We start from the raw sequence: 25,230 nt of genomic DNA on the forward strand, positions 1-25,230 counted from the left end.
GTGTATTTCTTGACGTGTTGGTGTAGTTACATAATAAAACTAATTATTATGTAAAGCGATATTATTTTTTTAACACGAATACCTTCATTTATATTACACATGCCAGGGCTATTTTCTAATATATGTTCATTTATATATAACCATTTTAAATTCAAAATGCATTATTCTGATATCCACTCATTTTATACAAGATTAAAAAACCAAACATTCCGTGTACTGTCACTTGCATACAAACTAAGAAACAGAATAGATTTAAAAATTATCATCTAACAAAATTCCATGTAAAGTGGGCAAGCTAAACTTTATTAACTTATTTACAAATTAACAGTTTACAATTTTAACAAATGCCTATATATTATTCCATTTGTACTATTAATACCAAAATTTTTAATTTTGACCATAATAATTTTTGTTTTTCACCACCAAATACCAAATCTCACACCACATTACATTATTGCTTCCATAGAGAGTAGTTCTAGGCAGCTGCAAGCTAGTGTAGATTATAATCGTAATGGTGATAGACTCCAAAATCGTCTGGGTCTTATCCGCACCCTGAATGCTATAAAAACCGGTGATTGGTTATCAGTGGCGAAGACTCCATACTAGGCGATTATTTAAAGCCTACCTTCGAAAAATATTTTTGAATTTTATATTGACATATTAAATAATATAAACACATAATAATATATTCAATATGCCAAACGACATCTATCGTATAATTGTCATAATAATGTTACGATTTTTTCCACTATTTCAATAAGCACCATTTATGGCATATCTCGAAGGTTTAAAAAAATAAGCGACATCTCGTTTTGCTTCAGATATTGTATGGGTTACGTTCGCGTGAATCGAAAACTTTTTTTATATGAAGTTTGTTTCTCATAATTTTAAGACGTCTGCGGCGGCCCATATAAATCGGTAAGCTATTTAAGTAGTGCTTACATTTTACGTAAGTGCACATTTATTCAAAATAATTTATAAGGTAACTTAAAAAAAATATTTCTATTGATTCAATCACATATAAATGTTGATTGTTGTTAAAAATAATAAACAATTTATCTCGTGATTTTTATTTGTTAGTTAGTTTATTCATAGATTAAGACAATTTATTCAGCCAATTATGTAAGTTGAAATCTGATATTGTATCTAAGTCTGTGTTTTAAATATAGAAGTACATATTTTAAAATGTCTAGTTTACGGGTTAAATTATTAATTTTTATGGAACCGATTCACAACAACGGATATTTTCAATATATTTTGAGCGTATCTTGCGTTTATATTTAAGAAAATACATAATTCAAATTAATTGCTTAATTTTATACCATCAGTGAGGTTTTGAAATTTCATCGGTTTTAGTGTACCTACCTATTCATCAGTAGTTATGTCAGATTATCTTCTTATTTCCCATAAATACATCTAACAAGTGTGCTTTCTCCATAGCCTACCTGTTTCCAAAAGTCACCCTTTGCCACTGTTGGTTATTCGATTTACCTATATAAATCCATACTATGGATCCAAATTAATGTTTGAAAAACAGAATATGAATTTACCATTCAAAAAATTCAGACACGAACGTTCAATCACCACTGTACCGTAGAATTTATTTAATACAGTTTATCCCCAATGATAACTTCTTAAAGGCAACCATCGTATATAATGTATATCACAACCGATTACATGTTTACACTCTATCGAAATAAATGCGAATTTTTCTGTTTCGCGCTTTACTGAGTAAATAATATGCATTTCGCTGTTTACGCAGCCTCAGGCGTATCCAATATGAAACATATGACGGAATACAGCTTATGGGAATAATATTGGAGAGATTGTGCAGTCGTGCATTTTTTCCGTCATTATGAACAACTATAAAATAACATATTTTATGAAGACGTGTTCTTACAGTATTTATCATTATTGACCTGTTAAAACCTCCGATCTGACAATTTTGTAAAAAATGTTTATTTTACCACGTTTTTATTAGCTCGTATTCTTGTTTGTCCGGTACTAATTTTTCTTGTTTGTCCAAAAAATTTAACTAACTTCCCGACTAGCTAGACATGACATTGAAACTTTTAGAATATATCAGAACACGACAACAATGCATTCTTTTAATACTTTTGGCCATCTTTAAACAGAATTGAATTCATTTTCAGTTAATTCTGCTTTGTATGTTTCGAAAAAAAATCGTTAGAAGTAATATTTACTACTCACTATTATTGGTTGCTAAGTGGGTCCTAGCAACTAAAATATTAATATTATACGTGCGTTACTATGGAAATCAATATGAAATGTCAAAATGACATTTCTGTATTCTATAATACTCGTATTTATTCAGTATTTCTATCTTTTTCAAAAAAAAGTATTTATTAATACATAGAACTGTCAAGTTTATATGATTCAACAGAAAATTTTAAAACGTGGTATATAAAAGGTTCTTTTTATCTTGTAATTAATTATTTACATATTTTCTAACCGCATAGTCAAGTAAAACCCTCAATATTTTATTTACAGCCCAACAGCCCAAAAACCAAATACAATATCATAGTTTTATATTATATATTAGGTGTTATCTGCCCATTGCCCACGATGGTCGACCTGTCAGGCTTATAATGTCGTGGGTTTGAATCACTGGTCTAGAAATGCACATGTTGTTTTTGGACTCATAGTATACACTCAATAAGTTGAGCAACTGGCTAAAATCTATTTTTCGCAAAACAAAAAAAAATGTTAATACAAACTGCACTATGTGGAGACACACATGTTCCGCTTGCGTTCGAACATGGTTGTGTGTGTTATCTGAAATTTAAATTAAAAATTATTTATGTAGTAATTAATATCAGTGACGTAACAAATAACAAGTGGTATCTGATGGGGACGGCCGCCCCAGGCGCAGCTCGAGTAGGGCCGCGAAGTGGAATTTCGTTGAACATGCAAAAATAAAAATTAAGTGGAAAATTTCATCTTAACATTACAAAATTTTGTTAATGGTAATTAGTCACCATCAAACTTGGTACCTATTTATAGGGTGGTTGTTAGTATGCATATCGACCGTGTTTAGGAAAAAGGGCGTAACCTCCACAGAACCAATTTTACAAGACGGGCAGAAAACGGTTTTTGAATGATTTTATTTCAATATTAAAAAAAAAAATCACACATAATTGAGTGCATGATGATTGACGATTTGGTGTAATATCTTTTTGATATAATAATAATTAAATAATTTATTGCAGAAAAATCAGTAAAATTGAGGGTAAATGCGTTTTGAATGAATTAAAACTTAATTAAAGCTCAATTAAAACCTGAATTTAGATAATAATTTGGAATTTGCTGCTTACTTCCTTTTTACAGAACGTGTATTTAGTTGTATACATTGTTAATATCTAATAAAAGCACTTTTCGGAAAATCGAGGGTTACGCCCTTTTTCATAAACACAGTCGATATTTAGGTGCCTACGAGTTATGTATTACGTAAGGGTCACATTTTTCATCACTGTCCCGGGCGCTAAAATACCTTGTTATAGGTACTCTTGAAAGTTAATGTTCCTTTTATATAGAACACTTGATTTTTAGGCTTTTAACACGTTTTATATCTTAGTCTAGCCCTGGAAAATAAATCTGAAATTACAAAATTAAACTACTTCAAATTCATTTAGAGAGAATTAATAATAGTATTTTCAACTAATTTAATAGTTAGCCTTATACCCCGTTTACACGTGCATGGATTTACTGTTGACAGTAAGTATTATCGCGGTCATAACAAGAAAATGTATATGTATTATCCTGCAGTTGGGAAGATTGCATGCATGAATCAATAACGTTTAGAAACTTCTGAATTGTCATGCGATAGTAGGATTCTTTCGATCTGCACCTGCCGGGAAAAAAAAGAACTAAGAACGAATTTTCAGGTTGGCCGATTTTCACTACCTGTCAAATAGGACAAAATAGTACCATAAACATACACATCGCGTCTCTCTCACTATAAAAAAATGAATTGGAGAGACAGTCAGCACTTTTATATTGTGTAAACAGTTATTGTCACAATAGTTCAAAATACTTACTATTGCTGCCAGTAAATTCATGCAAGTGTAAAGGCGCTGTTAATTATCATTTTTTTCAGTTTTTTTCGACATATTTGGTTATACTTTTTGCATTACAACCCTTATATCGATTTTAGAATGGTTTTAGAATGGTTGAATAAGTGAAATAGACATCATTCATGATATTCACTGTTTTCACATCAGTAAATGCATTAATTGTAAATAATATAAAAAATTAAGTGAACTATTGGCTACTTTTGTACTATTTTGCAATAATTGTGCATCTAAATAATGGTTCATTTCATAGAGCTTAATCGTAGTGCGACCCTGGTCAATAAATGTTAGAACACAAGTATGAATAATATAAGTGTTATTCCAAATGAATCAGTAAAGCAAAATGACGTGCTAAAAATGAATTAACTCGTGTAATTATTATTTAACACTATTTTCAGCTTCACTTTTATATATAAATATACATCTACATACACGATAAATTGTAGTTTGTGTTAAATACGTAAATCGGTCCCTAGCCCACAGGCCTCAGAAGGTATCGTGAAAGTGTAAATAGTCAAACTTACTTACTTATATAAACTGGCACTCCAGACCATTCAGACTGCATAAACGTTCTCCAGAAATATCTATCCCGAGCCCTCTTTCTCCAGTCAGTCACAATCAACCATCCCTCTTGACGTTCTCTGCCCATCTCCTCGGGGTGTTTTTTCATAAAATTAGTGAAGAGAAAATCAGATCCATCGTATTTAACCACGTGACCAATCCATCCGAGTCAAAACACTGATCAAAAAGCAATTATTTGAAAATCACAAACAGAAACATTTTATTATTAACATAGAAGAGAGATATCATTTCGGGTAATAAATTAATTAATGCAACTATGACTAGATATTAACCTACTAATTAATAATTATGGGTGATTATTTAAAAAATTTAAAATACTAAGAATGTCATTATAAGACTGAGTAATATGTTAAAAGGTTCTTATGCTTTTAACATGGTGTGTTGACCTCTTTAATACAATTGAGTACATGTGGCTATGCTAGAGAAAATTCACAAAGCTTCTTCCGTCTTCAGTGCAATCTCACAAGTTTAGTAAAAGCTTACAGTATGTTCTTATAAAAAAACTTTTTAACACTCAGGGGACTTAAAATAATGCTATAATGTAAAGCAACTAAATAAAATTAAATGTACAATCTGTGTCATTAAATATGTAAGCACAATATTAAATGAATGCACATTAATGCCTGTTGCCATTATATCAGTTTATCTACACACGTCGTCTTTTCGCAGTATGCGATTTCTCTTACATTAAGAGTCCACAATTAACTATCATACGTGAGCACACATTGATTAAACAGCACATAAAAGGTGTTATCTTTATGTCTATATAGATTTATGGTATGAATGTTTTGCCGTTAAATGATTTTTTATTCCGCAATTAATCTGATTTTAAATTCTGCTTAAATATATTTCGCAGTTGAAAGCTTAAAATATATTGATTTTTGTTTGCGCAAATAAATACATAAAAACATATATATACCTATGTGTGATACTTATTTAAAAAGACTTCTGAGAAATATAATATAAACACTAGAAAAATATTTAAAAAAAAAAATACGACACTCAGTAAGATATTTTTTAATGATTTATTTTCAAATGATGTATATTCAATAAATAAAAGAATATTACATTCTTAAATCTTGTGAATTATTCATTGAATAAACAAATATTTATTATATAAATATGATCAAAAATGATAATGCCATTTATGTAGGTTGATAAGTTAACGTAATTTGATTGAAAATTACAGACATTTTGTTTTACGGCAAACGATTATTATAGGTATAATCGCCCAATCCATTGGGTTCTTTCTTTGTTTGCGGGAATCAAACCCGCCCCGCACAAATGGATTTTGAGATGGATACTTGAGCACTAGGTATTCCAATAAACCATAGAATTTTCCGTTTATAAATGCCATTAGGCAAAAAAGTCACCCTCAGTATCTAAATATAATATCGAGTGTAGAAATGAAAAAGGACGTAATACACACAAATAAAATTTTACAAGAGACACAAAAACGTTTTTGTTATGGTTTTCTATCAATAATCAAATAAAACAGAATATAGACATATTTGCGAAGTGCGTGATAATTAAGGGGGGACATGCTCAGCGTACGTCAAAATGGATCTTTTATTGCATTTTCAAAGCATGATCCTGGACATTCCTTAAACGTTTTCGATAATCTATTTATATAATTTTGAAGCCTTATTATCTTTTATATTTATTTTAAACATTTTATGACTGCATAAAGTATTTTTATTACATAAAATAGTATTCTTTTAAACCTCTCGCTCTAATGTTTTAGAATATAGTCATATTTCAGTACATGCATGTTCAGTGGTGTTAAGATTTTTTACATTTATTAATTTTTAAACGCATTTATAATACCATTAGTATAATTTATGTCGACATTATTATAGTGAAATATTTACGATAAAAAATTATGTTGATAATCTCTGTGATCTCAAATTTGACAAGAATTAGGCATTTTATTATTCAAAAAATAAGCAAGATTAACACATTTGAAACCATTTAAAAAAAATTGGTTAGGTACATGTTCAATTTCATGTTCTATCTCATGTTCAATCATGCTTTGAAAATGCAATAAAAGCTCCATTTGACCTCCGCTGAGCATGTCCGCCTTTAAGAATGAAGTTTTTAATTTCCAAATCCGATATTGATTATTGGGTTAATTAAAGAAAAACCAACAACAATTATTAATGGTTAAGTCATTTTTCCCACTTCACTTCCGTCTTTTTTTACAATTGCCAGCTAAATTTACATAATAAATCGGCAGTTGCAGCTTATATTCTTTGGACATAACGTGTATTTATTTAGTCATTCACAACTTTATTATCCAATAAAACGTATTTTGAAAAAACTGAGGGTTACGTTTTTATTGCTTTCTACAGTCGATGTGTAAAAAAGCAATATTGAACAGTTTAATAAACTCAACAAAACAAACGTCACATACGACATATTGAATATGCAGCGACGTTATTGTTAATAGATAATGTAATGAAATCATTAAAAACCGGTGTTATGTTATGTGGATGCGTTAAAATCGAAAAATATTATTTTTAATGAAAAAGATTGAAAACAAATTACATTTCCAAAATGTAATAAAATAAAATACACCCTCTATTAGCTGCTCATACCCCATGATGAATATTACTCTCCAAGGCGAATACAAAGAGATCTCGCTTGTTTAAGTTTCCCAAACATTTTTCATTAATGCGGCCTTTCTAAGATGAAGACATGCTAAGATAAAAATAATATCTCCGGCGCGAATTCCTTTGCATTTTTACCGCGCTAAAACTCGCTGCAATTTCAATGCACTTTAATCTTACCCCTTTAAAGTTACGGCGTAATATCAAGTTTTATTATTATGAAATAGGGTCTGTAATTTGCATGCCAAAGACATCCAGATATGGAGATTTTTCTACATCCATTATTGGTGTTGGTATGCCATATTGAAAGTCTTATGTGAGATGTTATGTGTGACATTCTATTTTATACAACATAATCAAACAATTTTATAACCTTATGTCAGTATTCTTCTTTGTGGAAGATTTTGAGAATAGGGTATCATGTATCGTACAATCATTAGGCCAATACTTAAAAGTTAGTTAAGCAATCACGCCGAATGGAATTTTCATCATCAATTTTTATTGACGTATACTTTTTATGTAGCATTTATGCGAACTATAACATTTAGACGAGTGTTGTACTATTCCATAGAATACCCGGGTTTCACCTGTTTGTGTTTCACGTCTATATACGTATAGTATGCATATAAGTACGATTATGCCAAAACGGATTTTTTGGCATTGGTAAACTGTTATTACAAACCTCCACTCTATGGAGGCCCATATGAGGATCGGACATGGTCGAAAGAAAAGAAAGTAATAGAAAACTCATATTAATTTATTAAAAATAAAATTTTCATCAAGTACCTTTTGTATTAGTAGTATTAGTACCACAAAATATAGCTGTCTGGGATATAAATTAATTATTGTATAGCATTATCATTTTTATTACATTGATAATATTCGATGAGAATTCCATTTCTCATAATTTTTGGTATAAGAAACAGAAATAAATAAAAATAGTCTATTGCGTAAAGATCATTGATAAAAAAAATCATCATCAGGAATAACTTTTGATTACATAATATAATAATATGAGTATTACCATTTCTCAGATTATTCAGACCTTATAAACCTCTAGTGTATAATATATATATATATCTTGATAGCAGTTTAACAAGAAACTGTCGATAGTCAAATAAATATGTTCAAAAACAGCATGTATCGACATTTAAAACATCAACATTTTTCAAAAATTGCGACTCACTGATCTGAAAACGATAGATGTAATTAAATATAATAAAAATGAAAAATTTTGACTAATTTAAAAATAAATCTCTATTATTTTTAGATTAAATTCTGAATTTTTGTTTTAATATTATAATAATTATTATTTATTATTATATGGTCAATAAATTATCAATAAAAAGTCGCAAATACAATATTATGATACCTAATGAATTATACCAAATCCACCAGTGGATCGATTCCGGCTGTTGATGATTTACTTCATAAAATATTATTTAGGAAATATGAGGATAAATGATTTTCTTCTTCTTCGTGTCAGAATCTTCAGAATATGGCCACTACAAGATGTTACTCCAGAAGTTGACAAAAACAACTCTGATGTCATCAGTTGGTGGGATCTCTTTGAAATTCCATTACATTCCACGCCTTGCATGAGGGTGTTTATTGCTTTGCAAGTGCAGGCTTGCTCACCAGAGATCCTTCATTTCACTGTATCGCCTTGAGATAACATATAAAATAATATAAGATGTACAATTTTTCACCTCCATAGTCGAAACTTGGACGTTTAGGTAATGAACTGATCAGAAAACAGAATGATTTAGGGATCAAATTGTATCAGCGAACAATAAGCAGTTCATCCTCTAATTACGTTGCCAATGAGAATGCATTTTTAAGATAATATACAATATTTGTTTTATGTTCAAAATTTGTAAATATCATTAAGCGAAGAAAAGATCTTGAAATTCGGCCATATTTTTCACTATTAGAAATATAACTTACTCTAACTCATACAGTCATACTACAAAGAAAGGTAGAAGGTAGTAGAAGCCAGTATCGAAATTGATTATCTTTGTTATGCAACCTCCATAAGTGGGTCAAGGTGTTAGTGATCTGAGACGACTGGGATGAGATAATATAACGCAATTTAGTCGCTAACCTTTGATAAAAGAGTTCACCAAAAGAAGAAGAATATTAGCATATAATATAGCAAGGATTCCGAACCCTGTATCCGCGCAGTTTTTCAAGCGCCCACGAACTCATTTTTGTATTACTTTATCATTATTTCCATAAAGAGTATAATGAAATCGAAATACAGATCGCGACTCACTGCTGCGAATATAGGTGACTGTTAAAAATAGGAATAACTGCATACATTTCTAACTATTTAAAATGAAATGAAATCCAAGTGATTTTTGCATACGACTTTCATATATATTTTTATTAATAAAAACTTTCATTATAGTTAACAAAGCTTCTATATAATATTAAAAACTGCATTAATACAAAGTTATTGACTAGGGATTATTAAAAACAATCGAGCTAAAATTTATTGGTCAAATTCGACTCTAGAAAGGAAAAAGGATGTAATTCACAAAAATCAAATTTTACGTGAGGCACAAAAATGTTTTTGTTACGGTTTTCGATCAAAATTAAAATACAAAATTGCCATAATCTTGAAGTGCATGATAATTAATAATTGTTTTTATATTCCTAATCTGATTTTAATTATTGAGTTAATCAAAGAAAAACCAACAAATATGATGGTTAAATCGCTTCACTTCCTTCTTTTTTTTTAAATTGTCAGCTAAATTTAGATAATAGATCGGTGTTTTCAGCTTACATCCTTTTGACACGACATGTATTTAGTCGTGTACATTAATAATATTATCCAATAAAACCTATATTGAAAAAACTGAAGGTTACTTCTTTTTTCCTTTCTCCAGTCGATATGACGTTTTATTGTGTTAAAAAAATGTGTTTCTGATGAAAATAAGGTTGGGAACTCCTGAACTCCTGAACAGTGCATAATATAATAATATTATTATAGACTTTAAAAAGTACGTTGCTAGTTGTAGTATAAATGAAATATTCGTTAATAATAAATGTGTTAAAATATGAATACATTACCATTTTTTTTGTTTCAGACATTTATTTTGTGACTATATAACATTAATAAAATATAACCAATTATTGCTGTCATTATTAAAACACCAATTGTATTTTAACGCGACACGTAACGCCACTAAGCAGAGGTTGACACTGATAAAAAAAACAACAACAAATTGAAAAATTACTCAAATCCATTCCAGATTGTTTATTCTCAGCACAGAGGCTAAATTATGTAATAATAATTTTATAAAGGCCGTAATGTAGAACGTCATGGCATATTTCCGCACGCCGTGGCTATGCCCGCGCACGGCTCTGGCGGTAACTTAATAATCAGTCTTGTGGCTGGAAAGGAAACGTCATTAGGGACGGAGCCCTGCGCCACCACAGCCCAAACTAGCAAAACTGATTACTTTGTGAATATTATTTTTGCGACGAGCTGGCTTACAAATGCCATTGCTTATTTTTAAGCCAGACTATTTTTTTTCGTAAATGGTGTGACGTAACATTACAGTTCTCGAAAATTTTACTGTTTTTTCCGTATTTATATATTTTTATTATTTATGACTACTATAACTTTATTTCAAGTTATATTATTACAGTTTTTAGCAATATCAATTTTTTACAGTTACCTAGTGACATACCAAAAAGTAAATGAATTATGAATGCCATCTGCCAGTAATGTTTTCAACTTAAATATAAATAGAATAATATAATAAAACTATTATTAATATATTACTAGTATTATAACTAGTATTAATATTTAATTAACTACTTTTTTTATTCAACGAATAATTCACAAGATTTAAAAATGAAACATTCTAATTAGAAAGCGCTTCAGCGTATCTATTCTATACACAAGACTGCTCTCGGCCTTTACGGCAGCTAACTAGGGTAGGGAAGTATCGAAATATTAACACATATTATAACAATTACAATAAGTTAGCCGTCTAAACTGTGAAAACTCTCTATAAAATTTATCACAGCTAAAAGAGGTGCTGTTAAATCATACCACTTGCTAATACTGCACGTGCTAATACTTGGATACTTTCCTACCATAGATAGCGGCCAAAAGTAGTCTTGTATATAGAATAGATGCGCAGAGAGTATTATATAAGCCATTAGTTAAAATTTGTCGTAATTAAGCATGGTACCTTTAACATAGTGGTCTATGTGCGTGGGCGCGAAACCCGAGAGATACAGGTTCGATTCCTGTGGAGTGTCTTACTTTTTTCAGACAGATTTTTTCTATTGGTTATAATATATTTTGTGTATAAGTGTTTTCAAAATTATTATGGATGTATTAATATTTTGAATTCATGGTTCATGCATAGCTATTCATAGCTTGAATTAATCCACTGCTAGATTAATGCCTCTTCATCCTGATTATATTTTTCTCGGTCATGTGCATTTCGTTTTCACGTATTTCTACAAAACGTATCTATTTCGTTTTTCAATAGTAATTATTTTAATAACCAGGCCATAAATTGTCCGAAATTCTTATTAAAACTAATTTAAGTATAGTCTTTTGATTTTTATAGAAAATAATACTACCCGCAATAAACAATTTCCCTTCTTTCGCTTCTGCATTCCTGAATTTCCCCCAAAACAACAAGTTACCTACTCTCTAAGTCCACGACGAGCAATATATTCGATTAAATGCAGAACGTGTCGTATATTATCTGAAGCCACTTCTTTATTTCGATTCAACTGATAGATTGATTATTTGCTCTGCCTTTCGTCAAGTAATTTGAATTCGGCGACAATACTATGTTTTATACAAACAGTATAAACAAATGATAATACAATATTATGTTTACAGCCATTCATATTTTTTGATAGGAAACTACAGATCTACAAATCAAAAATAGAACTACGAACTACCATAGGACGCCATTTTGAAAATGTCATTCTAATGTCAGATTTTGTCCAGTTACGAGTCTTGATTGGATAGTTTTTGACAGTGGCTCCCCCATCCCATTCTTCAGATAAGTTTGTAGGTCTGTACTTAGGAAAGTAAAGTCCTACAAAACCTATATAAAAAACGGTCAAAAATAGAACTACGAACTACCATATGGACGCCATTTTGAGTCATTCGAATGCCAGGATTCTGTCCAGTTGCGTGTCTTGATTGGGTAATTTTCGACAGTGGCTCCCTCATCCATTCTTTAGATAAGTTTGAGGTATGGGGGAGACGCATGCCAGGAGAGAACCTAGCGGAAATATACGAAGCTTGCAATTTGAGTTTTTTTTTGATAATTTACAATTTCAACTGTATTATGTAATAAATATGTATCCGAAAACATTATAAAGATTTTTTATTTTTTTTTAAACTTAAAGATAAACTTACAATTGTAAAAAAATGTAATAAAATGTGAATTCGTTGCAGGGTCAAATCTTATTATTGCATCATATTTTATGGTCATAATTATCATTAAAATTTAGTTTATTAAGTTTTAAATTTTATGTAGTATAGATTTTTGACTAATTCATCGTTTTAATATTTTTTATATATTTATTTTAAAAAACATCGATTTTTATAAAAAATATAAATGTGTATGACTTGTATGTAATAATAAGATTTGACCCTGCAACGAATTCACATTTTATTACATTTTTTTACAATTGCCAGTTTATCTTTAAATTTAAAAAAAAATAAAAAATCTTTTTAGTGTTTTCAGATACATATTTATTAATTACTTACTACAGTTGAAATTGTAAATTATCAAAAAAAATCTCAAATTGCAAGCTTCGTATTTTTCCGTTAGGTGCCTCTTTTCGCCTCTGATAGTATAAGCATCCCCCTTATTAGTTAGAAAATAAATATTACCTAATAAATAATCACGACTTTTTAAAAAGGAAACAAATTTTTAATTCGAGGGCTGTTTCCTTTTAGAGGTTGGTTCAACGATTTTATGTTCATGCCAACTAAAAATAGTTTACGTAGAACTCATTGACAGTGATTGACTGCGGCAATGATATCCCATTTTTTTTAAGCGAGTCAATTTTATTTAAATTTGTGAACAGAAAAATTATCACAGAGCTAAAATTCAGGAAATATTATGGTAAATAAGATACAAATTCAAAGCCCAATCCATGTAATTTTGCTATACCAACTTGTTGTTTTTTCCATTTATATGACAGATGCAAAAGTGTACAATTCATATAGGTAGCTGTCAATCGTTGTCAACGTAAAATGTAATTTAGAGAAAAATATTTTCCTATAATAATAGTGAACACACTTTAGAATTGTCATACAATTTTCATTCCTACTTGAAGTAAAGATACATAGCAAACAAATTAATAATTTTATCAACGTAGCAAAATTCATTATTACATTAGTTTAATAGTTATTAATAATTAAATTCTACGACGTTTTGTATAAACCTTGCAGTCATAAAAACTTTAATTTAAAAAAATCAACTTAACCCATTAAGAAATAAATCTCAGCAACGTAATCAACCCATTTCGAGTGAACTTCTTAATGAAAAATTTATACAGTCTTTCACAAGAAAATGTATTACTAACCATAATAAGTCTTGAGTATAATAAAATTCTATACTATCCATGTTATTTTAAGATGCATTTTGCTTATGGAAAGATTCCCAAGTGGCAGTAATCAACCTTCTAGTTCTCTAGTAGCCTTCCGCGGAGGCGTCCCGACGCTGTATTGTGGCTGACGCTGCGATCATAAATTCAAGCGTCTCAAAAGGCTCTGGTCCAGCGTCGTATTTCTTAGCCTGAAAGCCATTCATCTTAATCATCGAGCTATACATAAAGTGTTTTCAGTAAGCTGCCGTACAATGTCTAGTACTTTTTAAATAAATTAATATATTACATCTTTACCATTAGATTTTTTTTAACGTACTGTATTATTAGTATTTATTCTATACTAGCCACCAAAATACATCATTAAATTTTATCTTATACAAATCTTAAAACATACCATTTGGAAAAAATAATGCAACAAGTAGGATTCGAACTCACGTCATTCTTTTTCTGTGTGAGTTTTATCCTTTAAGTTATCAATCTGTATATTAATCATGCAAATTGTTACTAATTACTACAAAATTGTCTGTTTTAAACTTTGTTAAGGAAAGTTTACCAGCTTTATATTGTTTAAATTAACGTTACTAAAATATTATGATAATAAATAGATGGCATCAAAATTATTTCAAACGTTTTTCACTTGGGAATTATTATTATTTTAATTATTCAATGCATACTGACAATACATTCACACTTATGTACAATCCCTGTTGAATAAAAAAAATATAATATATTAGATATATTTTCGCAACCATCTTGATAGATTTCACACCTTTGTTGTTATATTTAAATATGAAGATATTAAAATAAATATATGCAAAGCATATTGTGATATATTTTAATGTGCATAATGATTATTTATATGATACTTAATTTAATTATTTTTCACAAAATTACAAGCATTATAATTATTGTTGAAAACTTTTTTTATTTCTCCAACCAAATATACAAAAGGTCAACTTTGATATTGTGACCGCACAAAAAAAGACAAAAGCACGTCTTTATAACGACGTAATGCCATTTCACAAAAGCAAAGGATTCGTTTATCACTAAACCAAAGCTACTTATTATTTATAACAGAAGTTTATTCAGTTTTATATTATTTTTATGTAAACAAATAAATATCTACACTAGATAATAAATTTAATACACTTTGAAGTGGTCCCAAAAATCTAAATTCTCTATTCCCGTGGCGAGCGACCGAACATAATTCTATAAACCAAACATTACTGAAAAATGAAATATTGTGTTTCCCGAAAACACAAATTGAGAATTATCCCTCACAAGTTAATAAGAGAAAAATAAATCTAAACAGTATAACGAGCGGTCAGTAAACACGTGCTAGCTTACTCGGTATTTATTGTGCTCAAAGGTTGGCAACATTCCATCGCAGAATTCGATACGGAAAGCTCTTTTTAACCTAATAAGTTCTCTGAGAGCTTAAAATCCGCTATTTCACTACTTACGAAAGCTTTTCATGTTAACTTTGAGATATGATATTGTTTTCTTTTGTTGAAATCGTTGCCTATTATCAAGTATTTTTGTTTGATAAAATATTCTAATAGGAAACAATATAACTTTAAAATTTTTGAACATTCCCTTTTAGAAAATTTTCTTTGATAAATGTTGCATATCGTATAGAAAAATTAAAGTGAAACACATTTTTAGCTGGTTTAAATAATGTTTTTAAAATAACTTTAAATATTTTAACTGTATCATTTATTTTAGTTAGTTAAATTGATATTACATTTACATTATACCACATTTTCGATTCCAAAACGATCATATGGGCCTACGTAGAGTAGAGGTTGTATTTGTTTTTATGATTTAAGTTTATGTTAGCCAATTTTTCAATATGCTAGGTCCATACTCTGGGTCCAAATACACATTGAAAACAACTTGTTAAATTTGCCAAACCTGGAATTCGAGCCCAGTACCGACGACATTGTGGGCAATTATTTGTTTGCAAGCATTAAATTTATCTTATGTTTAGACATTTGCGATGAAAAATAAAACTGTTATAATGCTGATTGAGAAATAATCTTCTAATATAGAATTTTAAACTATGATATCATAAATCAGGGGTGAGGAACCTACTGCCTTGTGAATCATTAAATAATGTCATTTTTATAATATGTTTCAGAACGTTTTTTTTATTAACATGTGTTGCTTATCTTTTATCATTTTTATGTTAGTCTTAAAACACAGAGAAAAAGAATGTTCAATTAAATAAACCCAATAACCTAAAAGTATCACACTAAAACCCGTTTTTTGAATTTAACTTAATCACTATTTTTTTAATATTAATGATTAATTGTTATTCAATAACTATACGCCCAATTATTTAAGTTATATGTTGTGAATTAAACCTAATTGAAACTTCTTAAATGCATTATTTGGTTGCAGCGTACTTAATTCTGCATTCCAACATTAAAACGTTCTTCACCCCTGGCTTAAACTTTTCCAGTATACACCTTGGTTACCACTATAACCGCATCAAAATGACGTTGTCGATGGTTGGTGATGGTCAATTAAAGAGACCATTACGTCGTATCCACAGTTTCCCCAGAAACGTATAATACTCAGTTTATAGATAATTAGAGAATCCCCACTATCTCATTTATATCCGTGTCCGGAAACGTGTACGTATGAAGTTCGCCGTATCACACTTTACTGTGAAATGTTGTATCAGAAATATATGGCCGTATATTAAAGACCGTCCAACCTCTTTGGGTCGTATAATTACTGACATAAGATTCATGTCTACATAAAACACGGTTCTTGTCAGTTTACACTTTACAGGAAACCAGCAGAAAACAAATTTTGAAAATAGCCGGTATACTGGATTATTTGTAAAGTTAGGTTAGATTAGGTTTTCATTCTTGAATTCATGAACTTTGCCAAAATCAGCTATGAAAATTGAATTAAATGTTCATATTGAATCTAATAAAATTGGAGACCGTGTAGTATACAGTCATCTTTTTTCGATAGAAAGCTTACGGTGAAATGTTTTACGCACAATTTACATGTAACCATTTATATTATTATATGAAAAATTAATATCATTCAAATAAATGTTAATAAATGATATAGATTTGCAATAAAATTAAAAGTTATAACCTAGAAATCTAAATGTGCAAGTATGATTTAATTATATTTATGTATTGCATAATAATTTCATTCAACACATTTTAATTACAAGCCATTCATTTAATATCATAGAACCAAACAATACATATGAATTAGATAAAACTATTTATCAAATTTTTGATTTTATTCAGTAAATACCTACTTGTAGAGATTGCTTGCGAGACATTTATTTATAGGACGAAAATGAAAAATATGTGTCCCAGAAAATAAGTTGTTTTTAATAACTTTAAGCGGCTTGTCATCTTACAACTTTGTGACTTTTTGCGAAAGCTTAAATATTTGAACGTGTCATTTAAAATTCAGTAAAAATTTCATTTAAAAGCTCGTTTTCTTTTTAATGGTTGCAATTTTATTTCATATTGAATCTACTTATTATAAGTGCAATACGGCTTGCGTATTATTTACTTATATTATTATGATCCTTAACGTTTGTTTCCTAATTATTATGTGTGTATTTTCACTTTTCTTTTATGATCACTAATTTATTCAACGCATCCTTTTTCTTATACAGTTGTACCAATACTTTGGCAGTTGATTACTCACATAATTTTCTCTACTTTTAATGTTTCAATAGTTTAAAATAATATTTAAAACTATAAAATCATCGTCACATAAATATAGATACATTTTTACACATAACAATAAAACTAATTGGACTAATTAATTTGTGTTCAATATTCTGTAATATCGTGTTATGAAAACACGTGTATTAATACTTCCAGGGTCATATTTTATTCGCTTAGATATATACACCCCGTCAAAATGTCAAAAGTAAGTAAGCCATTAAAACCAGTTGGCTGACCTTTCATTTTACGTTAAGGATTTATTGACCTCACACAAACTCATAATAAGCCTAATCTACCCATTTCTCTACTTAGAGGTCAGCGTTTTATGGACATAGAGGGGTGATGGACAGTTTATATTCTAGTGTTTACGGAGCTCTGTTAACTCGTTTTATTTTTGTTGGTTTTACCAAATTCATTTAACTGTTATTTTAGTATAAACTTATATATCTATTAATTTTATTATTAGCAATGATATTCAAAATACTAATTCTTACTCATCAGGTCAGTAAAGAGTTGATGTAGTTATTAAAAGTTTTAGCTATGTTTACAATTTGGCTATTTTTTAGATATTTAAGTATAAAGCATAATAACATTCGTGTATTACTAATCAGAGTGATAGATGTGTTTTTTTCCAAAATATATATTAGAAGGATATGGGTATCTCTGCAAGTAAGGTGATTCCACTTCTCTCGGTCATACGCGTTGTGTTGCCACGTACTTAATCACATTACCCGCAGACCTTGTCCATTTACATGATCCAACGGCCTCTAGGTCTACCTTTCGGACGTTTTGTACCTCTTGGGTACCACTGGATGACTAGATTTATCCATTGACTGTCCCTTCTTCGAACTATGTGTCTAGCTCATTTCCATTTGAGGTTTTTAGCGAACCCCATTACATCGCAAACTCTTGTCTATTTTACTATCAAATTATTCCGCTTTTTGTCCTTTCCCATTATGCCCAGCAAGCAAGTTTCTAGATCTCTCTTTTACTTAGAGTTCAGGTTTCACACGGATATGTGACTACGGGAAGCACACGTGCGTTTTAGGCACAGTGGGAAATCATTTTTGAAGACATTATTCAGGCAACCAAAAGCACTTCAGCCCAGATTTACTTTGTGAAATTTTCATCAAATTTGCATCCATCTATTATAGACATGAGTTGTCCCAGACATATATAGTTTTTCACCTGTTTGAGCTCAGTGTCATTAATGAGGATCTTTTTTTGACCCGCAAAGCAGTTGAACATGACTTTTATCTTTGTACATTTATTTTCAAGCCTACTTCCTTGCTTACTTTAGTGAGTTCCTGCATTTTGCTTTGGGGGTCTTCTGAGTCTTGCGAGAAAATTACTATGTCATCGGCAAAGCGCAGATGATTAAGGTATTCTCCATTTATGTGGATCCCTTTGTCATTCCAGTCAAGTTGCGTGAAAAAGTGTTCAAGGTTTGTAGTTGTAAATAATTTAGGTGTGATTGTATCACCTTGACAGTTAGGTAAACGCCATAAAATAAATCGGAAAATTCATTAAATTTAAGTAAAAATAGCACTAATTGTTTTAAAGAAAACACAACCACAGTTAAAACCTATGTCACATTATCAGTACATTTTCAACAATTTTCTTTTATTTAATTCAACAATAAAAAAAACACCGACCTACATTTCCCACAAAAAGCCTTGTGTAAGAATAATTTATTAGCCTTAAATTTCACATATACCTCGGTTGAATTTTTTTTTTATTATTTTTGAACTGACAAGGAACTCTTGTTATATTAAATTTATGTATTGCTGTGCAGCGTTGACAAGTGTTTCCACTTAACAATTTTTCCTGTCACTGTGTTTTCCGTTTTGTTTTTAAGTGATTTTCCAAAATGATGGAATATTGTATGAAATTTTTGCAATGTTATTTATGCAAAGTGTATAATATCTTCATAATTCTTCATACAATAGTGGTTAATTAATTTATTAACATATGGTGGATAATTTTTAAACATCAATAAGCATTTTGACCTATTTGTACAAAATTTTGTAAAATCATGAAATATATTTTAAATAATAATGGTGAAATTCTATTTAACGTCTTTACAAATTACACCAGAATAGAAAATAAAATGCTCGTCTGTAAATTTGTGGTGCATAAATCTCGTAGATGGATCTAACTATTATGCATTATTATTTATTTAGACGTATGCTTAGATTCAGAGCATGGACTCAATAAATTGAACAAAATGTTTATAGGTAGTTACATACTAATTTTTCAAAAAAAAAACTGAAAGACTACATTATTTGCTCTTTACCTTGATTTCTATGCTGTCTAATCCTACTGCAGCCCATTTGGAATAGAGAAAATATAATTTATGTTTTTTTTGACTAATCGAAAGATTTTCATTTTTTATATTTTTTTAAACTTTTTCCTCGAATACATTTTACATATTTATTAAATAAGCATTCAAAGTTAATTACCAGATCAATTTGTACCATACCGGTTTTTAATGGCTACAGAGCGTCGATCAATATGTCAGCAAAGACAATACCATTTTCCTAAGCTTGTAAGACGTCGTTAAAATTGGACGCTTTGCATAAAAATATGTGTACAATTTTTAGCAATCCATCACAATTTTAAGTTTGGTTATCAAGCAACACTGATTTCAGTATACTGTTTCACGCTTACCTTTCAATGGTAATCAATAATGAGAGCTTTCTGTCTTTGGAAGTCTTTTGCATGATTGTGGCTCCTCCATTCCTCATTCACATTCCTCCTTCTTTACAGATAGTTGAAGATTTTCAGAAGTAGTAGCATCCTTTACTTGATTTAACTACCGTATAGCTGATATTTTTGTCACTTTTAAATTACTATATTAAAAATACACAATTTTGAATACATCAAAAAAATATTATCAGATGTCGAATTTCAGATCGATAGCCCAAAGAAGAAAAGCACTTATAGTATTCTTTAGTTACTACGTTACTACTAATAAAAAAATATATTGTATGGAAGAATATTCGTAAACAATAAAAACACGGAATAATTTTTAATTTTTCATGTGTAATAATGGAATCAAAAGGAACAAGTGAAAAAGTGACACATTTGTTTAAAAACAAATGAATATAATAAAGTGAAAGCACGACTCACTTTTTTAAACAAATGAAAATGCAGTAAACTGCATTACCGTTTGAGTTTTAATTTATTATTTTCGCCAATTGATGTCACTACCATCTTATGTGGGTTTGAATTCTACATGTTTTTAAATTGTTTGTTTTGTAAAGTTTCTCAGGTTTTTTTTATTATTTATCTTCAATAATATTATTAATAATCTAAACTTCTCAAATCGTGTGTAGGTATATATAAAAAATCTGTAGGAGTAGTCGATGTGAGAATCGATGGTGTTGTAGATGAAAGACGATCGTGGTTATTCGTGATGATGGAAAAGTGAGAGTTTATTTATGGTTACATAAGTACCAGGATTCAATCGGTACAATAATATAAATAAACTGTTAGTAAATATACTGAGATAGTAACGGGCCAGTACTTAGATTCGAGTGACCTTTTTGATTAAATATTATTCGCTATTTATACTTAAAAATAATATCTAAATATTATAATTTAGTAAATAATTATATTGATCGAGTCAGCGACTAAATGGCATTTGCATCAATGGACATACGAGTAGCTAGGAATTTATTATTGCGGTCATATAATTTGATACTATGGAAATGTATATTAAAATAATTTGTCATTGCGATACAGTATTTACTATCGCCGATCAATCTATTGACACAGGTAATGAGTTGTTTATCGCCATAAGTCTCTATACGTAATACTTTATATTTATAAATACTAAACACATTAAAAATTAATGGATGCTGTATATATTATATTGCTATCGTATGGACAGTTCATCTAAATATTAAAGCCTGCAGCTTTTACGACGTGCGGTGAGTTAAAAGCTTACGCCGTGACAGTAAACGGACCGTGTCGACTAGATACTCGTACTAGAGAATAGGTAGGTACTACCACAGTAGCCAGTACTGTCAAAATGGCAGCAGAGTGCATTAAATTTAATCTTCTTCAAAGCTTATTTAAGAAGTATTATTTTATCCCGTAAATTTATTTTATAAGCTAGGATAACGGATTAAATTTCCAGTTTTTATTTTGTCGTGAATGCGAGTTATATATCTGTCTTACTCGTATTATTGAAGTTTTATGATTCAATTTTAATCCATATAAAACACGCCATAATCTATTTTCACATGAAGACTTCTTTCAATGGTAAATTTGCAATAGTTTTGCTTAAATGAATCTAACTAATTATGAGTGATCTTGTGAAGAAATAATATTTCGTAATATATTATTACAACAAACATTACAATAATGAACCTTAATTTTTACAACGTTTTTCTTAGCTCGTTTTTTTATTTGTCCGGTACAAATCTTGCAATCAATTTTTAACTAACTTCCTGACTAGCTAGACATTTAAAACTTTTAGAATATATCAGAACACGACGCCAATGCATTTTTTCAATACTTTTAGCCATGTTTAAGTAGAGTTGAATTCATTTTCAGTTAATTCTGTTTTGTATGAAAAGTTATTTCGACACCATTATTGGTTGTTAGGGGTTTGGGGTCCTACCAACTAAATTATTAATATATACGTGCGTTACTATGGAACTCAATATGACATATCAAGTACAATTTTTTTTGATCGTTTAAGCTAGTCAAGTCAAGTTTATATGATTCAACAGAATTTAAAAACGTTGTACTTATATAAAAACTTCTTTAATTAAAAATTATTGTAAGATATGTACCTACCTATTAATAATAATATAAAGGTTAATGAAAAATTGACATATTGTTTTTCAATGTGTGTTTGGATATAGAGTATAGACCTAATATTTTGAGCAAGTGGTTAATATATATTTATCGTAAAACAAAAATCTGTTAATCTCCATTTTGTGGAGATCCATATTATGATCTGATAGGAACGAACGTGGTAAAAAAATATAATAATGTATTATTACGAATATGTACGTTGTTTCATAGTTATAAAATAATTAATAGTCAACCAATAAAAATAAAACACCATATTATGTTGTAATCATTCCTCATAATTTAATAAAGATCTGGACCGATTTCATCCATTTAGTAGGATATCTTCAAGTAATATAAAAATGACAATATGTTTAAGCTATTTTAATATTCGACCATGTTCGATCCTAATAAGATCATATGGGCTCCACAGTGTGGAGGTTTGTATTAACAGATTTTTGTTTTTACGAGAAATGGATGTCAGCCACTTGCTCAACCTATTAGGCCCATACTCTGACTCATACACAAATTGAAAAACAATATGTTACCTACTATGTGTACTTGCCAGACCCGGGATTGGAACCTGAGACCTACGACGTTATAGGCCGACGCGTAAGCCGCGCGGCCATCGTGGACGATATTAATTCGAAATATTAAAACTAATTAAAATATAATATTCTAATAAAATTTTCATTTCATTCCAGGGCTCCACTCCCAATTAGGGGCGTCCCTTAGCCTCTCGGACCTCGAGGACTCGTAACCCTAATATCCATTTAAATATTTTTTATTGGAACGTCTTCAATTCATATATTCAAGCTCTTGATAATATACTACAACCTTTTTAATTTACAAATAGTTATAAGACAAACTCAAAATAACAAATATATATATATCGTCAATCAATTACTTAGTAATAAAACTTTGAGAGCCATTAAACATAAATAATGTTTGAATAATATTATGCATATTAAAGTCATCCATAGTTGTGGTAAATATAATAATATGATAAATGCAAAGTAGTTGGTTTTCTTATATAAGTTTGAAACGTTAATCAATTCTTCTTGTTAACCGAAAAAAGAAACATCAACCATCAAAATTTGATGGTTGTAATAATAGTATCATTATTTAACATTTCTTATTGACTAAACCAAAAAGCTCACAAAATTTAGTAAAACGGAAAAGCTGTCTCGAAATTACCAGCAAATATTATAAGTTCATTGAGGACCACATTTATATACTATGCATATTGACAAAAAGTTATTTTAACATGCTAAACCGTGACCAACATATTACTGAAAACGAAGAGGTAGCCTATTCTATTACTTAGTAAAACAAAAGCAATTTAATAGCCAATTGATTAGTAAATTAATGACGAGGACAATTGGAATAACAACCAGTATTTACCACACAATAGAAGTAAGCCAGCTTAATCCGTAGAATGTAACAGAGTACACTTTTAATGTATTTAATTGTAGCCAGTTGGAATATCTCTTCTTGTAAACTGTAGAGTGTTAAATACCCACGAAGCTTTGTATAATTTATGGTTTGTATCTGCCACCGACGTCCACAACTTACGGTCTGCGAGCCAATGTGGGCTTTCCGAATGAATTGTATCTGAAATAATTACTTTGAGCCACTTCAGGCTTGCGATTGTGATTTTTTCGGTCACGTTAAAAATGTGTGTGTTTTCAACAATAATACTAAAATTTAATACGTAATAATATTGCATCATTCTCATCAGCCAATCAAATCATATTTATTACTGATTACCAAATACCGCAATCTATAATGTATAAGGCCTAGCATAAAGTATTATCTATATCTATATAGATTTTTGTATTCTAAGGTAACACTTGGGCCTCCACAGAGTGGAGGTTTGTATTAACAGACTTTGTTGTTACGAGAAATGGATGTCAGCCACTTGCTCAACCTATTAGGTCCATACTCAGACTCTACACACAACTTGAAAAACAATATGTGTACTTGCCAGACCCAGGATTTGAGCCTGGCATAATATTATTATTATGTTTACGTATTCCAACGTAACACTCATTGAATGTATGTATGCGTCTTCTAATGCATGTTTTGATTTCATTATTAGTAATGATGATGTATCCCAGATAGATGAAATTATTTCCATTGTTAATTTTATTTTGTCTCAACGCGTCTCTAATTTCAGAGAATATAATATATCTATATCTGGAATTAATTCATTTCTAGAAATAAAACCCGGTATAATAATAAATATTTCTGCCGTTATCCCATTGATGATTTTTTTTTAAATTCTGTTCCAACAATTTACTAAAATACTATTATAGGAATGTTTCCTGTCCTTTGTCTCGTTCCATCTTTGACAGTAGTTCTAAATTTTAAAGCCTTAATAACAATTTACGCGGGAAAAAACGTGGGTGTCTTATTTTACGTCTAATTCTTTATTTTTGACTAATTAAAACTTCAACTTAATTTAAGCTTTCAAATCTTGTTATGAAGACAAACAATTCTGTAGAGTTTAAGGGTAGAATGGTGCGATAAGTTAAAATATTTTAACATTTTTTTCGTACGTTATCAAATATTAAAATTAGGGAAGTTAGCATTATTTTTTAACGTTTATAAAAATAATATCAACATTATTAATAAGGTTGGTGACAGACGGCACCTAATTTTACTATTGCGGTGCCACAGCTAGGGTGAAATTTAGTCGCCTTGAGTAAGCTCTACGCAGAGACGTCATGTGGGGGTATGCAGGGCATGCATAGCATAAGGGCAGCACATTATAAATGGCGAATATAAATATTACAACTTTTAACAGCAGTGCCGGCTTTC

Source organism: Rhyacophila brunnea, unplaced genomic scaffold, assembly GCF_057557595.1.
Source record: "Rhyacophila brunnea isolate RB1 unplaced genomic scaffold, BYU_Rbru_1.0 scaffold_12, whole genome shotgun sequence".
Taxonomy (NCBI): domain Eukaryota; kingdom Metazoa; phylum Arthropoda; class Insecta; order Trichoptera; family Rhyacophilidae; genus Rhyacophila; species Rhyacophila brunnea.